Here is a 23,833-nt window from a genome sequence, read left to right as displayed (position 1 = left end):
TTCTCCATTTCTCCTTGAGCTTTTCTCTTTCCCTAACCCGATTTCCAGTTTCATATACTAACAGTTTTGGTCCGCTCCGGTGTTTTAATTTCTATTGCTGTCAAACACAGTTGGGTCAAGGTTTTCGTACGATGAAGACCGCGGGGCGGCTTACCCTCCTCAGAGAACATTACACCAATGAACTTAGTTCTGAAACTGCCAGGACTCATTTCTGTTATGTTTTCACCTATTTCATTTTCGCGGCGAAGATAATTCAAGCGGTTTCCCATGGCCTTCCTCAATAGTGCTTTTAACGAACGCCATCACTCAAATGGCCGCCAAACTGAGGTCAGACACCTTAGCAGCCGCCTCACTGAGCCATACTGGGAACCATATTATGTGCATTACTCATGATTGGTTCAAACGCTGATGTACGTGGTAACGAGACTCACTAAATCATGAAAAATATATTGTGATTTAGTGGTGATTGCACGTTGGTAAATATTTGCCGTGAACTTTGATAACTTCTGCTGTATTCAATATCGCGCGAGTTTATCCCACGGAAGAAGAAAGCTCGTACAGTCCGCAACAATTTTGCCGGCTCCCAAATATTATCATGAAGTTCTCTCTCCTCTGGAAGGTTCTTGGCGTCCTTCATATGTATCCTTATCTCTAAATCCATCTCTTTCACACTTCTGTCGTCCTTTTAGATGGGTCAATACCTTTCTTCTTCTCTTTCCTGTCCTGGTCCTCAGCCTTCTCCGCTACTGCCTTTAGCATGCCTCCACGTCTTAGAATATGGCAAATCCAGTCATTTTTTCCTTCTTTTCAATATCTCTTGCAGGCTCCTCTCCCACTGGGAAACCTCTTTTTTCCTCGCCTTATCTCTCAATTTTATTCCCCCCATTCTTCTCCGTGTCCACATTTCGAACGTATCAATTCTTTCCTTATCCAGTGCTCTCAAAATGTCCATGTTACTGTTGCATAAAAAAACGAATTTCAGCCAGCACACTTCATCAATCTCTTCCACAGACCACAATTCATCTTGTGTGTAAGCAAACTTATCATCCTGAATGATGCCATCTGTGCTATTATTCCTATTCTTGCCCCAACCAGCTCCTTTCTAAGTATTTTTCCATTAAAACAAAACAGTATATCTCCGTTAAAAGGGCAAAATGCCCTCGTTAAAGAATAACAAGAAAGAATCAAGTCATTTTCAGCAATTTCATTCTATATCCACGATCTATGTTTCATTCTTGTCATAACCAGATATCGAAATCTAGGTCTTGGAAGTGGAAAAAAATGCCTTGCTTGCACTATTCGTCTCATCATTTCTAGGTAAGAAGAGATTCCCTAAATTAAAGTTCGACATTCTTCTTTCATATCTAACGAAATTTTATATATAGTATATGCGCTCGATTAGCTAAAAATCATGACCGAAGTTCGGTAAAAGAGCGTTAAGAGTAAAAATATCAATATTACGAGGTAATTTTTAACTTTTTGGCAAATTTCTTGACATGGACGGTAAGTGTTCTAGTATTCTTAAGTTTTCCTATATGAGAATAAAATAAAAAGAAAAAAATTTGAGGATTTGCCTCCAAAGAATTTGAACCTGTTTCTATTTTCGAACCACCTCGATGAGCAATTATTGCTTTAACCGCACTAGGAGCCATTGGAACACGCAAGACCTTCCACCACGCCAATGCTGTGCTCCACCGAAGGGACGAGACTGAATATATTTATTTGTGAATTACATGCATGTAAACGTGCGAATGCATGCTTTGGAGTAATTTAGTAACGACCGAATTTTACCGAGGCATATTTTCTGGCAACGGACTCGTCATAAATTGTTTAGCGTTTTCTTCCATATCTGCAGGAACTCCTATTTGGCTTCGGAATTCTAAGATGTTTGTGTTTCATTTATCTAATATTTTTTCCGTTTTTTTCAGATTTTACATAAAATTTGGGAAACGTAGTGAAAAGACAAAAATAAATCTTTATTAAGAATTTTTGTGTGCATAAGTTATTTGAAAATCACAAGAGACTTTTAATCAATATGTTTTGTCAAATACCTCTCGTTTTAATTCCAAAAGGTATTTACGTTAGTGTAACACACGACTTACATTTCAAACGCTAGTGCAAATGCTATCAACCTCAGATATGTCCACTTGAAGAGAGAATAACAATTAATAAAATGAGGCAGAGCAAAATGGCATGGTGCAGTGGATTGTATAACGTGCATTCGCTTACCCTATATTGAAGGGCCTGGTCACGTATGGGAAAATGAATACTTTTTGGGGCTCGAAGCATTGTTTTATTTTTCTGAGTAGTGTTATTCCCTCTCCTGGTCTCATCAGCACTTCCTCATCCCTCAGTCCACCAGTCAACATTACCTTGAGCATTCCTCTTAAGAGCCAATTTAAAAAAATGTCCAAGTACATTTTCACCTTTCTCTTTAACCGCTCATGTTTCATTTCTGTAAGACTCTTTCTTAGTTCCATTGGAATTCTACTTGCCGTCAAAAGTCCTTTTACTTCTTCAAAATCTCTCTTACCCATAGATATCCTATTTCTTATTCCTCAATTAAGCTTCCATTCCAAGTTACTGAGCTTCCCAAATTCTGAGATGATTTCGCTTAAACGGCTTTTGCTTCTGAAAGATATCTTGGTAAGGACATGCGTGCATACCGAAGTTGCTTGTTAAGAAGAGACATGGAGGGAGGAAAGAGAGGAAGGGGAAGAAGAAAGGTTGGAATAACTGATGGGATGAGAAATGAAAGAAGTTAAAGGCAAATGAAAGAAGATCCTCAGGCCCGAGTGTGATGGAGGACATCCAGTTTCAACCTGTCGGAAGACAGTTTCCACTTGAGGGAGGACGTTATTTAAGTAAAACTCTGCATGAAGCACCCTTGGAAGCAGGAAAACGTCCCGTTGAATTAAGGAGAGCGAGTAAATCCTTCGTATCCTACTGAATAGAGGAGCTCAAGGTTAAACCAATGGATAAGTTTCCGTCAGATTTAGTGGAAATAGCCATCAAATAAAATAAATGACGTGCTTTTCCACAGAATTAGCAATTTTGGCACTTCTGTTAAAATTTGTTTTTTTGGAAACTCTGTGGAGAAGTGCGTTCTCTCTTTTTATTTGATGGGTGCACAAGACTTCCACGAAGTGAAGTTTGCACCTGTAAGTTTGAGTGGAAAGAATAATCCGCAACCTGGAACGGATCGGGAACGTGAAAAAGATCGGGCTAATCTCCTCCGGCTAACTCATGGCTCAATACAATGGACAGAGTCCAAATCCCACGGGTGATAGTGACATTACAAAAGTGGTAACCATTGAGAAACACCTCCATTGCCTTTGAGCATTGATATGCGGCAATTAGCAAGGTACTGATTTCACAGAGAGTCCAAAATATTACTTACTTAAAATCTGTATCGCGTCATCTTTTGGGAAACAATAAATAGCCTGAATCTGTTGAAATTTTGATCTGCATCAATTATTACATCGGGAATAATTTATACTAAATTTGAGTGATAGTAATAAAGTATGGGGTGTAAAAATATCGAACAAATGTATTATTTACAATAGATGACAACACATAAATTCCCTCGCTTAAGACCTCATTGTTGTAACATATGATTTAGATTCAGCCTATACTGATGTTTCTACCGTTGATCTACGTAAAAATTGTTTCACAATAAATGTAAAACATAATTTTTCTGCCCAGTATGCTGTTGTCTTTGGGAGCGGATTTATGTGACACTTTTGGTGTCGTTAAATTTAACTCAGTGTCGTTTATGTTCGTCTTATTTTTCTTTATGTAACGCGAGTATCGTGCAAATGTAAAAACCAATTTCATTAATTTGTCCATCGTATCTCTTTTCACTCGTCCATTGGTGAAGTCATCAGACAAAAGTGTCACACGTGGTGTTCATTTGAGCTGTAAATCCTTCACATCGCATTCACTGAGCCTTTGAAGGAAGCGGGTAAAGTATAGATCCATCGAACGACTACGTTCAGTTTTATGACACAAGGGAGCAGCACCTACCAATAAGAATAAACTTTTGGCCAGGAAATTTTAAGTGCGCGATTTTCAAATGCGTTCTTGTGAAACAAGAAAAGTTACATTACACTGTGTAATGTAAAATCATTTCCTGCTCACCAATACGCTGGATTTGCACGAGAGTTTTATCAGGTATCGAACAAATGTATAGAGAAATGTTAAACCATAAAAAATACTGTTTTATTCCTTAATTCAAGGCATTATGTTTCCTCTGCCATTTATTATCTCGCAGTTACCTTTTTAACTCTGGGCGTTCCCCGTGTAAAATTCACATTTTCCATCCTTCACGAACCGACCTAAATCCACCAAAAATTACCTTAATTTGTTTGCTTTCCGAGAAGTCATATAAGCATTAGTCTTCGCCGAATTGTCTGATTGATTACGAATAAAATGTCCGTCATACCAAAGGCTGTTAACTTAGGGTGGCTATAATTATGAAAAATTACGAAAAGTTAATTCATCATGAGGCATGATCACCGATCACGTGACTTGGGATGAGAAAGAAAGAGAAAAAATGGCTACATTATGCTAAGTTTATCTTCCTCCTGAGAGTACCTATTCGTACTCTTTAGTATTTAGCGTTTCTAAAATATCCTTCTTGCGGCTTTGATTTATTTCAGTGAAGATACATGAATACACCTCTGTATTCTGATTGGCGTTCACAGAAAATTACTTTTTATTTCTCCATTAATGCCATAACGTTGCTGACGTTCATTTTATGTGCGTCCCCTATTTTTCCCTTATAAGTTTGGCAATGGTGAAAGATGAACGTTATTCAAACAATTTTGGTTATTCTTGCATTCGTTAAAAACAAAAAAAACATTCAAGTCCTACGTCATACCAAGGGTTTTTAAAATATATGCTGGAAAGCAATTGGTTGTTAGCAACTGAGCACCGTTTGCATTGACAACTGGAATCTTACTGTACCTTTTTCCGGGCGTCTATGAATACTTATTAGTGATAAATGCTAGGTTAGCAGTTTCTGAAGGAGAATACCACGAATTTAATGATTTAATTTGATAATTATTTCACTCTCGATCATTCTTGTGCTGCCGAATAATGTTAAGGAAAAATTGCGTTGTGTCTTTCTCCGAATTTTCCTTGACGAGGTTCCATGAAACCTTCGCTGTCGCGCTGATCCGAGACTCCCAGTTCAATACACTCCAGAAGCTATACGATGCTTATTAGAGTCTCCTCTAACACGAACGAGGGAAATTTATCCCGAATGAGAAGCTTTTTTTGCGCACATGAACCTTAAGTCGTCCAAATTACCTGGAAGGATTGGACTGAAAACGCGAAATAATATTCCTGAAGGAAGGACTCTTCCCGTCAGAGAAACGGCTCTTCAAAGAGCTCTCCAAGAATTTCCACTGGGTGATATTCCTGTTTGGACCTAAGAGTGTAAAAATGTCGAAAAAATGCACTCGCCGCTGATTCCAGTTTCTTCGTCGGGAGATGCGGCGAATCCTTTCGCGTGAAAGAAGCGTTTAAAGGCGGCAGAGAGCTTCCAGCCATCCATTTGAGCGTGGAGTCGCGAATTGGCAACGAGATCTTTTCCTCGAGGGCTATTCCACATCCAGTGAAAGAAAAGTTCTGGAAGTTTTCGATAACCAGTCCTGGGGTAATATTTCCGTGAAAGCGAGAATTTCGCCCTCCGCATTTCTGAAATTATCTCGAGCCCGGGTCTTGTATTCCTGGATAAAAATTCTGTTTTAAGATGTGACGATTCTTCGCGAAATACCTTGATCAAGGGGAAATTTAAGTTTCAAGATTTGACAAATATTTTCCTCGAAGACATCGTGGATAATGATTTCTTGGGTGATGTGTATTAATGATGAAAGCATCGTGCCCTCTCCTATTCACTGTTTTTTTTAGGCCTTGAGGCCAACTCAGTTATCGGCTGAAATCTTTTCCCGTCGCCAACTACACTTTCCTGCAGGTGAAACAAGTTATTTCACAATAATTGTGCATTAAAATGCAGGAGATCGCGACTAGTTATTGTGATTATTATTGTGCCACATTTCCATTAAATGGTGAGTTTATGAAAAGGCTTTCTTGCAAAGAATGCCGGCCGCCGTGAGTAGTGGGGTCACCATCACTCAAAAAGGACTCTTAAGGGGGAGAAGTAGCCGAAAACCCCTGATATCAGAGTGATATAATTTCAAATGGAATGCCAAATGCATATCTACGGTTTTCAAAGCATGGAGACGATAACTTTTCAAAAATCCCTAGGAGATCTCTTTGCTCTCTAAATCTTTAAACCAGTGAGTGTACTTGTGCAATGAACCCTAAACTTTCCGCTATTTACTCGCGTATTTTTCTTGGCGAGTGTGATGAAGCCTGAAAATTGCCTTGTGAAAAATTTTCAGGGCATCGGAATGTATTTGAAGGAAAGCATACAAGAACGTCTTCAACTTGTCAGTTAAATAGTTCCAGGGATTTTTCAGTGGGCATGAACGCCATAGTTAGAGAAATCGAGCACCGCATTAAGTGTTTACGCTGGGAAAATTTGTGCCATAACCGCTCATGCTAATTTCAACTCGCCGAACCTGCGCCTTTCCTAATGTAGTAGCGGTTTTCTTCGACGTAATACCCCATCGCTTGAGATTTTACCATAAAGAATCCGAGCTTACGTTATTAAAGCGGCCACAAGGGCGGAAATTATGGCAATAATCCATATATTTAGGTTTACAGGAACACAACGAACTTTCGCTAAAGGGACTTAATTTTAACCTCGCTTTGAGGCAAAATTACTCCACTCATACCGATAATTACGTGTTGTTGCACTATTCACCCATCGCGGAAATACTAACGCATATCTTCCATCCAAATACCCCTCAGCAACTCTGTAATGCTCCGGTAATGTCTCTGCTATGTCCTGCTTAAGGCCATCAGGTCCCTTCATTAATCTTCACTAAATCCCTATCAATCTCGCGAGATGCAAAACCATGCCCATACCCGTATTCTCTTCCTTAACTGCAACGTCTTAAACTTATTGTCCTATTCCACATGTTTCCTACCAACACCTTGAGTAACATCGTCCATCACCTGAAATGCAAACCCTGCCTCTGGCTTGCGATAACGACCAATGAACCAGGGCCCTAAATATTGGAATTAGTTATCACCGAGCTTCCTGTAATTCCTCCTCCCCACTATTCACTCTCTCCGTTTCCAGAGACGCTATTAGCTTAAACCACATTTTCGGTCGCTCTGCTATTATGTATCTACCCAACTTTTCCTTTCTCCGGTTTGCACCCTCACGATTTAAACTAAAAACAATTAGGGCAGCACATGCATCAGCCGCAAAGTATCGTTAATGTGGCTGGGAGCACCGAAAATAATTATAAAAACGATGAGTATTCTATTATTTTGGGTTCCTAATTTTCAGGTAGACTTTTTTTTCAAATAGAAGAAGCAATATTTTAGATTCTTAGAGACAATAACCTCAAGTGTTCATAAAATGGGAAAATTTGTTGCGAAGGTAGCCTGTAATACGATTACGGGAGCAAAAATACCGCACATTAAATAAACTACCGTTTTCTTTGTTTTAGCATGCCTGCGTTTTAAAATAGAAGAAGCAGTCCTTAAGATTCTAATCTGTTTTCTTGCTTTGAAAAGGGGAAATTCAGCCGGTTCTGAATATGTAATCCTCCTCAGAAAACTGGTAATTTGGCTGGTTCTCTAGGGCAAAATTAATTTCAAACTCTTTTGAGGAAACTCCATTATCTGAAAATTTCTGTTGAATAAAATTATTTTTTCTCTCAAAGGCAAGTGTCGACCTCTATTTCATAAAAATTAGGTTCTCTGTTTCTTTGATAGGAATTTTGATTGCATCAAAACCTCGGCAATCTCAACTGTCTATGAATTAACCATCCAAATAATCAATTGCTGATAATAAATTAGGCTCTAAATTTATTTGTTAAAAGTTTATGTGGCCGCATTTCTGAGGTTATTCTAAATCTTTACGCCCCAGTCGATACAAAAATACTTCCAAAAAGGTAAACTATTCTAATGCATGTACAAATTGTGGATAAATCGCCTAGCCCTTCGATAAACTCCTATTTTCTGGGACACAATCATTGATTCCACATGATTCTCTCCATTGAACGCCTTCTCTATACATACAAAATATACAATAAATACTGATTGTATTATTCTATATTCCTCTATATTAGTGCTCTCATTATTTCAATGGCAACACACGTGCCTCTCGCCCATCTGAATCTAAATTCATCCTTCCAATTGCAATCATGTGCCTTGCTCTTCATGCTCTCTAATTGATGATCTTGAGAATGGGAACTAACGCTGATCTGATGAAATTTTTCATATTCTTTGTTGTGTCCATCATTTTAATCTCCGGAATGGTAATTGAGTTGGTTTCCCATTGCCTTCCTCCGTAGTGTTTGTAGATGACACCATCACTCAATGGCCGCCCCACTGGGGTCAGGCGTCTTTGCAGCGGCCTCACTGAGGAACAGACGCTGCGTGGACTACCTTTCGTCTGGCTCCTAACCTTCGACCTATCTGGCATGTGTGGACCCTACCAAGAGCAATTATTATTACTCCCAGCTCTAGGGGTCATCGGAAGCCCTTCCACCACGTCCGGCGTTTTACGATATCGGAATCCATAGAAAGTTTTCCACAGATTTCTGCGACTCTGTTGCATGGAAAACATGGCTGAAGAGTTTGGCTACTGCACATGTTTTGCGCTCGTTTCGACGAGCAACTTCAAGATGTCATCATCATAGGTTGGCTGATATATCAGGCGACGGAATTTTATGCAGAAGGAATTTGAAAACTAGCTCAGAGATACGGCGAATTTTTAAATCTTTTTGGTGAATATGTATAAAAATAGTAAAGGTATGTAGTTTTGAGATGAAAATAATAACCTTTTGTATCTATTCCAGGATATTTTTTATAGCATAACGAAGGTTACTTCGTTGACAGCCCTTATGTTAACGTGACGAATGCCAATTGACTGGGAGTGAATCGGCCAACGCCACCCGTTTTCGCGAAATCCAGGACCGAAGAGGATCATTACTCCATGGTCCATACCGGATTTCCAAAACCGGGTTGGGAACCAGAGCGCTCATCCTCCGGGATCCCCTTCTCTCACTTGTGGGTTTCCAGGTGCGGCAAACACCCACGTGGATCGAGGGCTGGACGGTATGGCCGTACGGAGACAGTAAATCCATTAGACTGTTTGGAAGTATTCCTTTCTTACTAGGGGTTAGTTTTCGGGTATGACTACCCGTCATTTTAGTCGCCCCTTACGACAGGCAGGGATACTGCGGGAGAATTCTCAATCCCCCAACCAGAATGAGGGTAGGGGGATTGAGACCAACCAAGAGATGATGGTGTCACCGCGAAAAAGGAATTGAATGCTACCCAAGGATATCCCAGTGCACAGTCCGTCGGATGGGACGCAGTTGACTCATCGCACTTCCGAGGCGGGATTGGCAATACTGCTTCAACTGTGCCTCAACACTCCCTCCCCGCGAAATGCGCACTTTCGGAATTGAAATGGGCTAACAATTCCCTCCACCTCCTTTGCCATCGTGCCAATTCGATCACTCTCTCTTGCGGGAAGGCTCCCATTCAATAAACCCCCCTAGCCACCCCCCCCAAATCCCCCCCTCCACCTTACTTGCCGACGGGTCAGACGGGCAGACGGTCATTTCGCTTTGAGAGCCGGGAGGATCCAGTCTGTCGGAGAGGATGGACTCATTGCTATCCCAGAGTTCGTGGAACCCCCGAGAACATATCGTCGAGTTACTCTGGAGAAGATTAAGCGGTCGAAATCACGGGCAGATGTATATCACTGGTGAGTGGCGACTTGATAAAAGCCCAAGTTGAAGATTAGTGGTAGATTAGGCTCCTTCATAAACGTGTTCATTGTATTGAGTTTATAATTGTCAGGTTTAGATTATCTAGATCTTAGGGCTACTTTCCAAACTTGACGGTCGCTAATTGGTACGTATGTAGTCAGCCTACAAAAATTATTTTGAAATGTGCCTTCTCTTGCTGGAATCCGTATATACATACACTGCGCAAAGGGTTGAAGTAAGCGGTAAATCCGACATTCAGCTTGGCCCAATTGTCGCTGGATATTGTCCTGGGGATTTATTAACCATGGTCTTGTAATTGTAATCACCGAGGATCGGATGGTGCGGTGGGTAGCGTACTGGCTTCCCACCCAGAGGGTCCTTGTTTGAATCCTAGAGGCGGCAGTTATTTTTCAGTGGTTTCTTTATCCCTACGATGAAGGTGCTTTGTGGAGAGCACTTCTGAGTGAGTACACCGTCCGTCATTTTGGACGTTTAACTGCGGAACCCTTGGCCTCTTTCGTTACGAGTAGACTACTTCCGACGTCAGGTCTCTCTTTACCCTTCCTACCTTCTCATCCTCATCAAATGGCGCTAATGACCTCAGCTTTCGGCCACCTCCCCTAAAATTACAAATATTGTCGATCCTCGGCAATACTGAAGTTGCAATCACGGCCGCGGTAGCTTCCAATTCTTGTGTGCACACCCATTGAAATTTCGATTTGCGACGTCCATTTCTTCGTCATTGTAGACAATTCACAATTAATGATCTGATTACCTTCTTGTCTACCTCTCGCATGGCATGCGATTCGAAATGGGGAGGGACTGCAGATTCTATCGCGTGTAAAGTGGATCAAAATTCAACCGGAATTTTGTGGTTTATTCCTTCGTACACGAAGGAATGAACCACAAAATCGGTGGCTCCATAATTAGTATCGCGCTCGCCATCCAAACACGGAAGCTCTCAAATCTAGCGTCGGTTTTGCGAGCGACTGGAATGTATTTCCCCGGAATCCTCATAAGGAATAGAACGTCACCGCTCCGGTTCTTTCGAGCTCGGTGAAATTAGTCACCAATTCCTTAATTTGGTCAGTCTTAATAAAAACTATTATGAAATTGCTTTCTCGAAAGATGCGCTTCAGAAGAGGTCACTCCTAGACTGAAAAATATTAAGCTTCCCTTTCATTTCATCTTAGGCCTATTGCAGGAAAATCACCTGAATAAATGTCCACCTGCTGATGAGAGGAGAAAATATGGGTGAAATCTTTTAACTTAAGATTTCTCTGGCTCTACTGAGACAATTTGCCAAATATATTTACTAGTTTCCCCAATATTATTAGTACGATGATGAATTATTGATATTGTCTTAGCATGTAGAAATGGTGTTAACGTTGACACTGTTATAGAGCAGAGAATAAAAGATTAAGATGCATTTTCCACAAAACTTTACATTGATTGTTGATATATAGCTTCAATGCAAATTCATAATCCTTGGGGACCTTAAGATGATGCCCGTGTGTTGAAATTAGATGTAGCAAATAAAACGTTTTGTGGCAAATGCAGCGTGTTCTCCTTTCATTCAAAAATAAATTTCCACACAATCAAGCCTGATATTGACTATATTGAAGGGGAGAACATTAGTGAAAACGGGTGACAGTAGGAATATACTAGGGATGTGGGGTGGAATGGAGGGAGGTAGAATGAATGTGAGACGGAATAGTTTATTGTAGTGTCTTGTCTGGTATTCTTTCTGGCAAGGTTAAGAAGTGAAGTGGCTGTATTTTAGTGTCTTTCCAATATCAACTTTAAACTTCTATTTACCCAAAAACTAATGTATTATCTAAAAGTTGGTTTTGTTTGTTAGTAATATTATTTGAAATTACATTTTACCTTTTATTTTGAAGTATTTTACCTTTTTAAAAAATCGTTCAAAAATGAAAACTTGCTCATAAAATATGGCACCAATTTCTGGTGGTGGCAAAAGATTTTGAGACACACACTTGTTAAATGTGTAGTATCTGCCAAATCAAGTGTTTGTGTAGGTTTTTTTGTATCAATATGACTAGGAAACTTATCAGTTTTATAACACCTTAGGTGCAATTACAGATTCAAATTAGCTTTTTTATAAAAGTAGAGTCACCCATGTTGAAAGCATCACATATTTGGAAAAACAATCCAATAAATAGCCAAAGAAGCCCAATTCATAATCATCCCAATGATGCAGGATTGTTTACATCTAATTATTTATCGAAAAAAGTCGTTTCTCAAATTTCATCATTATTGACATCTTATGTCTTAATCTCAATCTTATGATGGAAATTTAGTGTGCAATAATTTCTCCTGGGAGGTGTGGTAGCCAAGGGAGTAGATAATTCAGTTTTACTCTGAAGGGCCAGGCCTGATTTCTGGTGACTTTGGGAAATTCCTAACTTTAGCATAACTCTATTATTTTTAGGGTGCTCAACATGCAAACCACAGGCAGCCCAAGGAAATGAACTGGCTCATATCCAGTCCTCCATTTTGGCATGATGCTCCAATGTACCAAATACCTTTTCAACCGGATTTGAGGTGTTGTCAATTTAATCACACATGCCTTGGGCCTCTGTGAGGTGAGTTGCACTCTTGTATCTACAAAAATGTCTATCCCGATCGCTGTGGTTACTCGTTTAATCCTTTTGTTACTTTGATTTTCAAATAGCCTTATCTTATCATAGATTTCGGTGAAGGGATGTTGTTTTCATTTAGGTTATCCAACAACATTAATAAACTCAAAGGTTGGCTTTGATGTCGCCAAGTAGTAAGCTGAATTTTGTGAGATATTCAGTGAACAACAGGGTAATAATGGGGGCTAGTTCCATTTCTTGTACCACTTTGTGGCTTTTGTTTTTTTTTACAAACAGGAAATTTTATGCCCAGAACTTGATCAATTTCTCTTGGAGATAATGAAATCATTATGATAGCCTATGAAAATTTAAATCACTCTAAATAGTGTACCAGTGTCACTTTTATCTTGCTCGTATAATTCTGCCATCTTTTCTTTGTATTGAAAATTTAGTTCAATAAGAATCGCCTTCTGTGAGATAGATTAATTATTAAAATGTCAAGTTTTGCCTGGTTCCATCTTATAAAATGGATATTTGAGTAAATATCAACAGTAAAATAAATTAAATTAAAAAAGGTTACTGAACTGAGTAAATTTTTAACTCTTTCATTTTAGGTAAAACTATCCAAGTCCCAGCATACTTATGTACTAATTTTGCTGAAAGACACATATCCTTGCATTTAATTGTGAAATATTGCAAAAGGATATTGATCTCAACAAGAAACAATTATATTCACACTCAATACCAAGTTTTGAAGTCCCCCTGTTTAATAAACTAAGGTGTGGACTATTGATGTTAATAATGTGTTCTAAACTGTACCCTTTGATGTTTCTGAATAAGTCTCGTAGAGTTTTTAAAACTAGTGTATCTTTGTACTTTTGTCTCCAGGGAAATCATATGGAACAGTCTTCTGGGGATATCATCTGTATGCGTGTTGTAAAAAGTTATCTTCAAGAATAAGAGCCCTTATTAAAAAAAAATTCAATTTTCTTATCATTCCTTCAATGTGATATATATTTGCCATGTCTGTCTTAATCATAAATAATATCCATATCTTTCATGCAAATAGCAATATTCACTTATCAACTAGAAATCATAACATGCACATAAGTTATCATAAATCAGCAATTTCATGTAAAATCCCAATGGTAATGGGTGTGATAATTTATAAAACAATACCAAACTCGTTGAAAATAGTGATAAAATGTGGTTTCAAGTTGAAACATGTGAAATTCCTTCTAATGAAGTGTTATTTTTCATTGATCAATTACTTAAATAGCTAATAATAATGCTTGTCTTTGTATTTCTGGGTTCTCCATCCACGTTGGTTGACTTTTGGTGACGACAGTTGCACTGACCATGCTGCCTGCATCTTCATGTTGAAGGTATTTTTTGAAGCTTTGTCAGAGACCAAGAAGAAATTTCAACATGGACGATTGATATCCAAAACTTCTCCCCCCTCCCCTACTCGCTGCAAACTTACTGTTTAAATTTAATTCCCATTTGATTTTTTTCCCCATCTACATACTGCTTAAGCTTCCGATATGTGCTTATCCACTGGCATTACCAACTGTTTTAAGTGATGATGAAACAGCACTATTTGTTAAAATAAATGCTACTTTCCTCTGTTAAAGGATATCAAGCAAGGCAGATGTTATCATCATTGATAACTGGCGAGACATTTCCTTGTTTACCCTTGCTGTTTTCCCACCTCTCCTGCCTTGGACTTACCCAACACACTCCTACTTACATTCTGTCATTATTCTCATATAACAATCTTCTTCATTCCTTGGTTCATATTTGGTCACCTTTTTGGGGTATATAGCTCACTTGGGCAGGTGAGGAGAGTGGAAGGAGGGGTTTAGCAGTGGTTGGAGCTCCTTTAGAAAAAACTATGAATCTTTTAATAAGTCTGTAAAAATATACTATGAACTTTATTATCAGCCCAGGTGATTTTCCAATAAATAAACATATTTCATGCAATAAAATAAAAATTATCAGAGATGTATTTATTTATAGGTGTTCTACCCATTAGTTTTAGATAAACTAATAAAATTTTGAAATCAAGTGAATTAGCAGCAGTTGTTAATCCAATAATTTCCAATAAATGGATGGAAAAGAGCCATGGATGGAAAAAACACGTTTCACTAAAAATACCATTAGTATGAAATTCATTTCCATTTTAATTAAAGCTTAATATATCTGATATTTCATTGTGGTTATATGTATGGATTTCAAGAGTTTCCATTTTCTCTTTATTCTATAGGGGAACCAATCTTTCAATCTTAAACCAGTAAATATTTCTTTAGCCCTTTGGAACTCTCAGGTGTAAATATTTTTGCTTAAAACATCCTAAAACTGGTTTAGATAAAACCACGCTAATTTAAAATTCATAATCATATTTAATTTGTTATCCTTCAGGTCTTCCATTGGATGCTTATGCTAGGTGAGAAGAGGAGCATCATGGGAGTGAAGGCTGATCGGCAAGCTTTTGCACATAAGGACGTAAGGACCGAAGGTGCATATTTCCAAGGCACCCTCCAAGTTGGACAGTGCCGTCAGCATCGAAAGAAGTGCACTTAATGTGGATGTCAGCATTAAAAGAAACCTCTGAATAGGCTGCAACTCCTCCACCACTAACTTTGTGTATATTGGCTATGAGGATATTTCAGTAAAATGTTTTGGTTAAAAAAGGATATTTGGAATACTGATGTAATTTCCAATTATAATTTATCTCAACAAATGTATTTATGAGTAATAAAGATAAAAGACAAAATAATGAATGTTTTGTAATTTTTAAATCCTTTTTTTGGTGTAACTTTTGAATGACTAATTTTTCCTTAATATGCTGCTTAAGAATTAAAAAGAGAAATACAGGAATTCGTCCAAAAAGTACCTTTTCTGAGGTTAACACTTAATGAAAATGTTGATTTGAAGTGTTACCTAAAGTACAGATAACATACATGAATATATTCTAATAATCTTCAAAAAAATAATGGCAGTCTGAATCGAATCGATTGTTTTAAAGCCAAAAAACCGTGAGGCAATTTTCCAGTCAATTATCAGCATGAAATAAAAAAAATATCTAATGTGTAGCATATGCAAAATATGAAAAGATGCCATAATCCGTACGTTGGCAGCGTAAAATGTTATCAAATAATCCTTAAAATATTTTATCCTATCCTGCATAACATTTTGTGCACTCTGAACTATTGTTCTTTTGTTTTTAAATTGTAATTCGTGATTACAATAAACATATGAGCTACATTTGCTCGCACCGGGCCAAAAATTACGTAATGCACCGAACTGAACGAAGTCCAATAATTAGAGTTAATTGGACTATCACATGCGAAAAAGAATGGTATCGAATGTTTTCCAAGAAACGGCTCACGCTTCAAAACAGAGTAGATCCATCGATGGCCAACCGCTCACGAGCCGTCTCGGAGTACCAAGAGGCCCAAGGTGAGGTGCCAAGCCTCCCCGAAGCAATGTTTGTTCAAGTCCCGAGTCCACCGAGCGAAAAATATTCTAAGTCCAGAGCCCCTCGCTAGGCGAGAGAGGCGTCGAGGCAGGCAGATGCCTAGGATTCGCCGGGTGAGAGCCTTGCTGAGTCCATCGAGTTGATTTTGAGAAAAAATCGGCTAAGTCCGTAGTTTTGCAAAACAAATAAAAGTTTTAAGCCCATTTTTTCCAAGAAACCCGATAGCCCGGGGGATAAGAGGCGGAAAGCGGAAGCGAAACTAGAGGTTATAATACATCGCTTCACTTTTGCAGCCGAAATTTTTTTTTTTTGCAAAATATTTTCCATTCGCTAATATTCATAAAATGTTCACCAGAGATTTTGACGGTAGGTTCAGGATGCCGCGGGAGATCAGGAAAACAATTAATTGTTGAATATTTTTGCGAGAAGGGCTGCCATTTTTTCCGGCCGGGCGGCGGGGCGCCGAAAAAAATGGCAGCCCTTCTCGCAAAAATATTCAACAATTAATTGTTTTCCTGATCTCCCGCGGCATCCTGAACCTACCGTCAAAATCTCTGGTGACCCTTTCCTGAAAATTATTGAACAAAAAAATTAATTAACGGATTGGTTGAGGATTCAGCTAACAGATGTCGCATGCCTTCACTAGTGGAAACCTCCTCAAATACCAGCACATCCTAATACATCCCCTTCCCACTAGAGCTACCAACGCGTAATTTCGAAATTCAATTTTTTATGGCCATACCTAATGCATTGTGGGATTTGCAATATTAATATTGGCAATGCATTGTGGGATCCCATCCCATGCATTAAAAGATTCGTTCGAACTTTGGGCATAGTTAATAAAAAATGGCACACCCCTCCGATTACTTCCAGCACATTCTTATAGGATGTAGTAAAACTTAATTATGTATTTAAATATTAGGGTGGGAATATTGAAACGGTAGCGAGTGTAATATTTGATAATTCTCAAAGTAAAAATGGGGCAGCAATCCTATTTTGTTGTAATATCTCCTTGGTCTCCCTCTGTAATTTATGTATTTTTTATTTCAATAAAATCAGCCAATTGAGAAGTAGAGACTAGTTCTGTATGATCCAAGAACTTTGATAATAGTTTTAATAGTTTTTCCAATATATCCTCTAGTAATCTATCTCAACACAGTTTCAATGGTGTAGTTTATCTATGAAATTCTATCCACTGCACTGGTTGCCACTTTCACATGCTCTCCATTACTGCATTCATAGTAGTTAACATTTTAATTATACTAGGGAATCATTAATGCAAGAATATATTCAAAAGCTTTATTAATTTCAAAATTATAGTATACAAAAATATCAACTAAATAGGTCTTAATGCAGCAAACAAAACTTTCTGAAAACTCTTTGGGTTTCACAAAACCCATTAATATTTCAGGGATGATTTTCTACAATTAAGTATCTTCACTTTCACCCACATTCAAATTAAGGGCATTTAAAAATGTTCACAATATTTTTTTTCTCTACAAAAAGTTGAAGGAATAATTTATTGTCTTAAACCATAACGTGGAAGAACTATTATGTATGCTTTCAATTGAGCCAGAAAATTAACTTTGCGAACTACTGCCCATAGGTACCTTAGTAGGTCATATTCTTAAATTATTAATGTTTACCTATGGGATTCATATTAAAAACCTAATATAAATTAATTTGCTTAATTGCACAGGGGTAAGGAATTTAATATTGTAATTAATTTCCCTACTGCATATTATTAGCCCACTAACTAGGATGACCTGTGGGAGAGGGGATTGCTGGGAAAAATGAGGCACAAAAGGTAGATATAGACCTTTTTGATTGGTAATTGGTGCAGAAAATTGTAATAGAGGGAAGAATGTTAGAAGAGGGTGGGGTAGTAAGAGTAGAGGCATAGTAGACATTGGAATAAGAATGTATGCATAAATTGAAGAGATGTCTATTGTAGTATTGGGTTGTTTAGTTAGGCGAGGCAAGGAAGTTGTCTCTGTACTATTTGGAAGCTGGTTTTCATCATAAACCAACCTTTACCGGTAGAGTAATATAATATTTATTATTATTTGACCTATTTTAAAGAACAGGAAAATTTAGTAATCAAATGAAAATAATTTGCAAAAGAATTTAGAATAAAAAGATTATAATCAAGTAGTAGATTATTTTGATGGAATTTGACATCAAAAAAATGATTATGAAGCAGAAAAAGCAAAAAATGAGACTAATAGGAGTGGAAGTTTATTCAGCTTGAAGGTTAAGAATTTGGACCTTGAGAAACTGAAGGGGAAAAAAGAGGAGAGAATAAGCCTTTGGAAGGATTGGAGAACATTAACCTTCATACCAGAAAACTGTTAATTGGAAAAACATTTGAAATAAAGATCATGATCAAATGAAAGTTAGTCAACTACATATGAGTGATTAAGGCTCTTTGGGTTTCATGTGTCTTAAAGGACCATTTTAAAGGGCCATTCGATAACAGATTCTTCATTATGGTTACTTTATGAAATAAACTCATTGGTGTTTGTTTACTGTTTTTCCAGCTTAAATAGGTGAACACAGTAAATCACACTTCAATTTAATCAACTAAAATTCATAGTTTCAACTACAGGCACCTGCCTACCTATCTGTTTATTTGGTATGTCTGTTGCAGCTAGTTTCTGACAGTAAAAAATGAATAGCGGCCTGTTCAATATTTTTTAAACGTTTCATTACTTCACAAATAGATAGGAAAAGTCTTTTATTTACATGTTTCATGCTTAAGATTGGATTACATAAAAAAGTGATAAATCTATTTATTATAAAAACAAAAGAACATTCAAGCCAAGGCATGAAACACCACTAAATACTTCGATGCTAGGCAGCAATGTGATATAAACAAAAAAAACACTAATCAACCCAAATGTCTGTTTGGTTAGTGACAATCGAGTTCACTCAATACTGAGCCAGATAAGGTGTTAAATTCACACATCGGGGAAGAGGGAGGGGCCACTGCCTTTCACTGTGCCGGTTATGGTTTCCCAGGAAAATCAGCTATCCAAAAATACAGCTTGGGTGGAGCTGAGGGTGCCTTAGAGGCATGACTTCAAATCTAACCCAGGCCCTCCAGTCAGCAGTCCAGCACTTCTACCTCTCCCGATGATATGTTCATGTGATTTCTTCCTTTACCTTCATAGGAGGGCGAAGTTTTGACACTTATCACAAATGTTGGAAGCAATTAGTATATAAGCTAACATTAACCCAGTTCCTGTAAACAAAATCTTTTATTATCTTTTAATACATAAACTGTTATGGACTGATTGATTACATGTGTGATTTGTCAGTTAACCAGATCTCCCAGGAAAACTAGAGCTGGCTCAGGGAATGGAGCTAGCACTATCTTATCCTGTTTTGTGAATTTCACACATGTTACATCTAATTTAAGTAGAACTCTTATCAAACCAGCCTTCAAATAGAATTACAATTTCGGATCAATGAGCCAGTTTCTCACACAGAAAATAATTATTGGGTTCGACAGGAAAGAAAGTTTTCAAAGCTATGATGGTCCACCCAATATCACATGAGGAAGCAACCCAAGGTTCACATGAAATAATATGTAATATCCCTAGGCTAAAGCTCTTGTCAATGAACAATAGGGAGGGTATCACCACATATGCCTGAATCTTAGTTAATCATGTTCTAGTCAGCCCCTGAATTTTTACTCAAAATTTCTACTTTTTACAAAACTAGTGTAAGTAGTGTTTTGTATTTGTTGAATGTTTACCGGTTCATTCCAGTGAAGTAATTTTAATTATAACTCTTGAACTTTCATGAAATGCATGTTCTCAACAAGAATGAAAAGAAATGTAATTGAGCACTTTCAACAGAGGGTATCTGGTTATAAACAATCATATATTTGGATTTATTTAAACAATAGTGAGAACCATTTCCTTCAAACATTCATCACCATTGCCACGAATTATGCCCACATGCGACAGCTACAATTGCTTGCTTTTACCACTGTTATTCTGCAACGATCAGGATTCAGAAGCAGCTGTAGGATAAGTCATAAACATGACGTCACTATTACTAAGCTGCAACAGCAATGAATTCCAAAATCAGATGTTGAAGGTTTAACTCTGACCGCAAATAATTTTTTTAATTACTACAAATAAAACCATAAACACAGTAATCAACCCGAAGGTCGGTTTAGTAGGTGATGGTAGAGATCACCCAGTACTAAGCCCTATACGGCGTGTGAAATGCACACATCAGGATAGGGGGGGCCAGTTCCTTTCCCTGTGCGGGTTATGGTTTCCCAGGAAGACCTGGTACCCGAAAAATCGTTTAGCTTGGCTGGAGGTGCCCAGAGTGCCTTGCCAATGAATCGGACCAGGGACCCTCCCGGTCATCAGTCCAACGCTCTACCCACTGGACTACCGCGACCCATTTACTACAAATACCCTATTTTTTCATTTAATGACCTACCAAGTGGAACTTTACAAGTATTCAGGGGAACAAGGTTGTCCAGGGAAATTATCTTCACGATACCCAAAAAGGATATTAGAAATCAAAAGTCCAAACTTTTCTCTGTCAATGAGCCATTATGAAAATATATCATGATCATATTCCAATTGATGTGACACCAAACAGCACAAATCCACTGCCTATCACCCATTTTCTCTCGATAAATCGTGGTGATGAATGGCTTAGAGAAGACAGGAAATGTAATAGTAGGGAGAAATGGAAGGAATGGAGAAAAATAACAGGTGATATAGAAGGTACCCTGTCAACTGCATCCCATTTGGTCCCTCCAAATTCCCATGACAAGTCATCCACCTTCCCTTCAGCCTTATATCAAAATAACTTTAGTTATGCCCCTCAGTCCTGAGGCTGTTCAAATAAAACAACACTTCAGTGCTTAAACATTTAAGAACACTTTAGGAGGATATATCCAAGGCGAGTATTGTTGGCAGTAACAAAGAACTTTTCCCTCAGAAGTAACAGAAAATTTGCGATTGGGATTTTCTTAATGGGTTTCATTTTGAATATATTTTATTATACAAATCATGATGCTGATTGAAATCCAAATTGCTTGAGAGCCTATCATTTTGTGTGTATTTCAGCTGGCAATCCCACCTAAAACCCTTCAAAACCCCATTTGGGGTCACAAACCATGGGTCCATGAGAACCTGAGTATTAAGGTCTTTAGACATAACTGATATGTAACTAAATGATCCCTTTGGATAAGTAAGATTGAATAATTCTCACAACTCTGATAAAGTGATAATTTTCACTCAAGGCAATTCTGCATAAATGTCAGAGTAGAATTTGTTAATAACAGTGAAATTTTAAAAGAAGCTATAATTAATCATTGCTTTCAATGTAGACATGCAAGTTCCAGAAAACATCACTCAAAAGACAAAACATCTTGCTCATTATGGATTACTTTTCAGTGAGATTCTGGAGCAGGTGAACTGACTTTCTTGGACAATATGACAGAGCAAAACAAGGTAATGAAAAATAGGAAAGTAGAGAGAAAAAGCCAAGATTTGAAAGAAAGATGTGGAGAGAGGGGGCTGGGGCTAATACAGAGTTAGGAAAATAGGTAATAGAAGGGTTGAAGGTGTTAATTGCAGTATCAGAGGGTTAGGCAATGACTGGGGAATAATGAGTTAGTTTTAGTGGATTTTCCACTGCTTTGGTCTATCTGGTCTGAAAGCAGTTTTGCAATTAATCCAAAGAATTTTATTATTAAATACATCCCAGGAGACATTCATAAAGTGAAAGATTAATGTGGCAAGTCTTACATTGTCCATTCATACAGAACTCAACTGTCACTCACAATAACACAATAGAGACATTGAAAAAACAAGCGATTCTCTTTGCTTGTGATTACATAATATGTACAAAGTGGACTTTGCTCCAAGTGCAATTTGGAGAGGCAAAATTAATGGCCATTTAGAGCTGATTCTAACATGAACTCATCATAGAAGCGACAGAAATCATGCAAATAAGCTATGAGTTTCAACAAAATGCTCACCAACTCATGGTGGGGAAAATTCAAATGGCCAAAACTAAGGAAAACCAGAGAGACCATCACTATGGGTCCATAAAGGTTATTGAATTTAATATATGCTCTGATTATTTTAACTTTTTTCTGAAAATAACTCTCCCTAACCAGCTCCTTTATTCCTTACAGCAGGTGTCCCATCCATCCTTTAACTCCTTTGAGAGAAAACATCCTAACCACAATCCCACAATCAACATAAGGTTTGTTGTGCTTTTTAAAATAATTTAAAAACAAATATAGTACCACGACTGTGTTCTAACTTAAATTTATACCAAGGCTAATAGAAAAATTCAGTTCACAGAGCTCATTAGGTGACTTGCATCCACCCTGTTACAGGGTAATAAGAGATTGATTTGGAAAAGTTTCTTTGATTAAATGATTCATTTGAGAAAGAAAAAAAAGATAACTCAACCAAAATTTGAATAATAAAATGAAATTTCTCAATTTATTGAAGAACAAATAGTCATTGGCTTGAGACAAGCCGCTAACTACATATAACGCTCACCATGTCTTGTAAAAGCACAGCAAATATCCTAAGTCAAGTATCTCCAAATTTTAACAGAAGGGATATAATATATATAAAAATTTAAAAAACCTTAAGTCACTACTTGCAGTGTGAATCTTGCTCTCTTCTCTATCTCCGCTTCGGCCTCAGCAGACCTCATGTGGTTGAGCACACAAGTAAGGAAAACCAGAGACACCATCTTCACATCAGCACTATGGGTCCATAAAGGCCATTGAAGGCCACACATCAAAGTGTGGCTTCTTCCAGTTCAGAGCACACAAATGGTGACACCCAAGTTATCCTGATGATGAGTAAGAGATGTTGCAGACATCAAAAAACAGTTTCTTCCAAAGTGGAGTCCATTCTAGGCTTGGGGTAAGAGTTGAGGTGCATCAATATTATTTCTAGATAGGAAGTACAGATTTATAAAAGTACAACAATGGGAGGGGTGGCAGCATTAGGGAGTTAGTGACTGAAAAAGGTTTCATTCATTCAAAAAATTTGTGATTCAAAAAAGTCATTCATCCACATGAACAGTTTGGGGGTCAAGGCAACTAAGAAAAAATTCAACAATACGAGGGTGGTGCCAGAAGTACCCAGTCTGACCGAGATGGCGGTGGTTGTTTGAAAATTATCACAATTAGAAAGTATGCACTCTATAAAGCATGTTTCAAGTTTGAAGACTACGTTGTTTAGTATTTGCTGGCAGCCGTCAATGGTGAACATTTTCAGTGAATTTGTGAAAATAGAGAAAATATTTCATATCATAAAATCATAAAATCATCAATAAATCATAAAATACTTTTATATTTGAAAGACCTCAGCCAAACCAATATAAAAGCTTAACTGGATTCTACTCTGGTTGAGTCTGCTCCCTTGTTTACGACAGTAAAATATTGGATAGCAGATTTCAAACTAGGTCGTATGAGCTGTCAAGACGAGCATCGCATTGGTCCACCAAATGAGGTGACGACTCCAGCAACTGTGAAGAAAATTCACAATGATACTGGATGATAGTCGACAAAGTGCACGAGCTAGCAGATAGAAGGCATTTCAAAAAGTGCGGTACATCACATTAACTGGAAATTTAAACATGAGAAAACTTGTGTGCAAGATGGGTACCACGTTTGCTCACACTCGAGCAAAACCAGTGTCATGAAGATATTTCAATTGAGTGTTTATCAAAGTTTCACAGCAAAAAAGCAGTTTTTGCAGTTTCATAACCATCGATGAAACATGGGTCCATTTATTCACACCTGAGACAAAAGAACAATCGAAACTATGGATTCAAAAGGGAGAACCGCCTCCAGAGAAGGCAAAGAGTTTCAT

General features: G+C 37.8%; 1 long non-coding RNA gene across 1 annotated transcript; it reads left to right on the top strand.

The window, feature by feature from the left end:
- The first annotated feature begins 9,738 nt into the window (after window positions 1–9,738).
- Window positions 9,739–15,167, top strand: LOC139695397 (uncharacterized). The gene is made up of 4 exons (XR_011702309.1): window positions 9,739–9,865; window positions 12,322–12,475; window positions 13,818–13,854; window positions 14,891–15,167. It is a non-coding gene; the product is annotated as an uncharacterized lncRNA (long non-coding RNA).
- Window positions 15,168–23,833: the final 8,666 nt, after the last annotated feature.

This window comes from Hetaerina americana, unplaced genomic scaffold, assembly GCF_022747635.1.
Source record: "Hetaerina americana unplaced genomic scaffold, ioHetAmer1.1.p SCAF_6, whole genome shotgun sequence".
Classification (NCBI taxonomy): Eukaryota; Metazoa; Arthropoda; class Insecta; order Odonata; family Calopterygidae; genus Hetaerina; species Hetaerina americana.
This window is presented reverse-complemented; position numbering and strand designations above follow the sequence as displayed.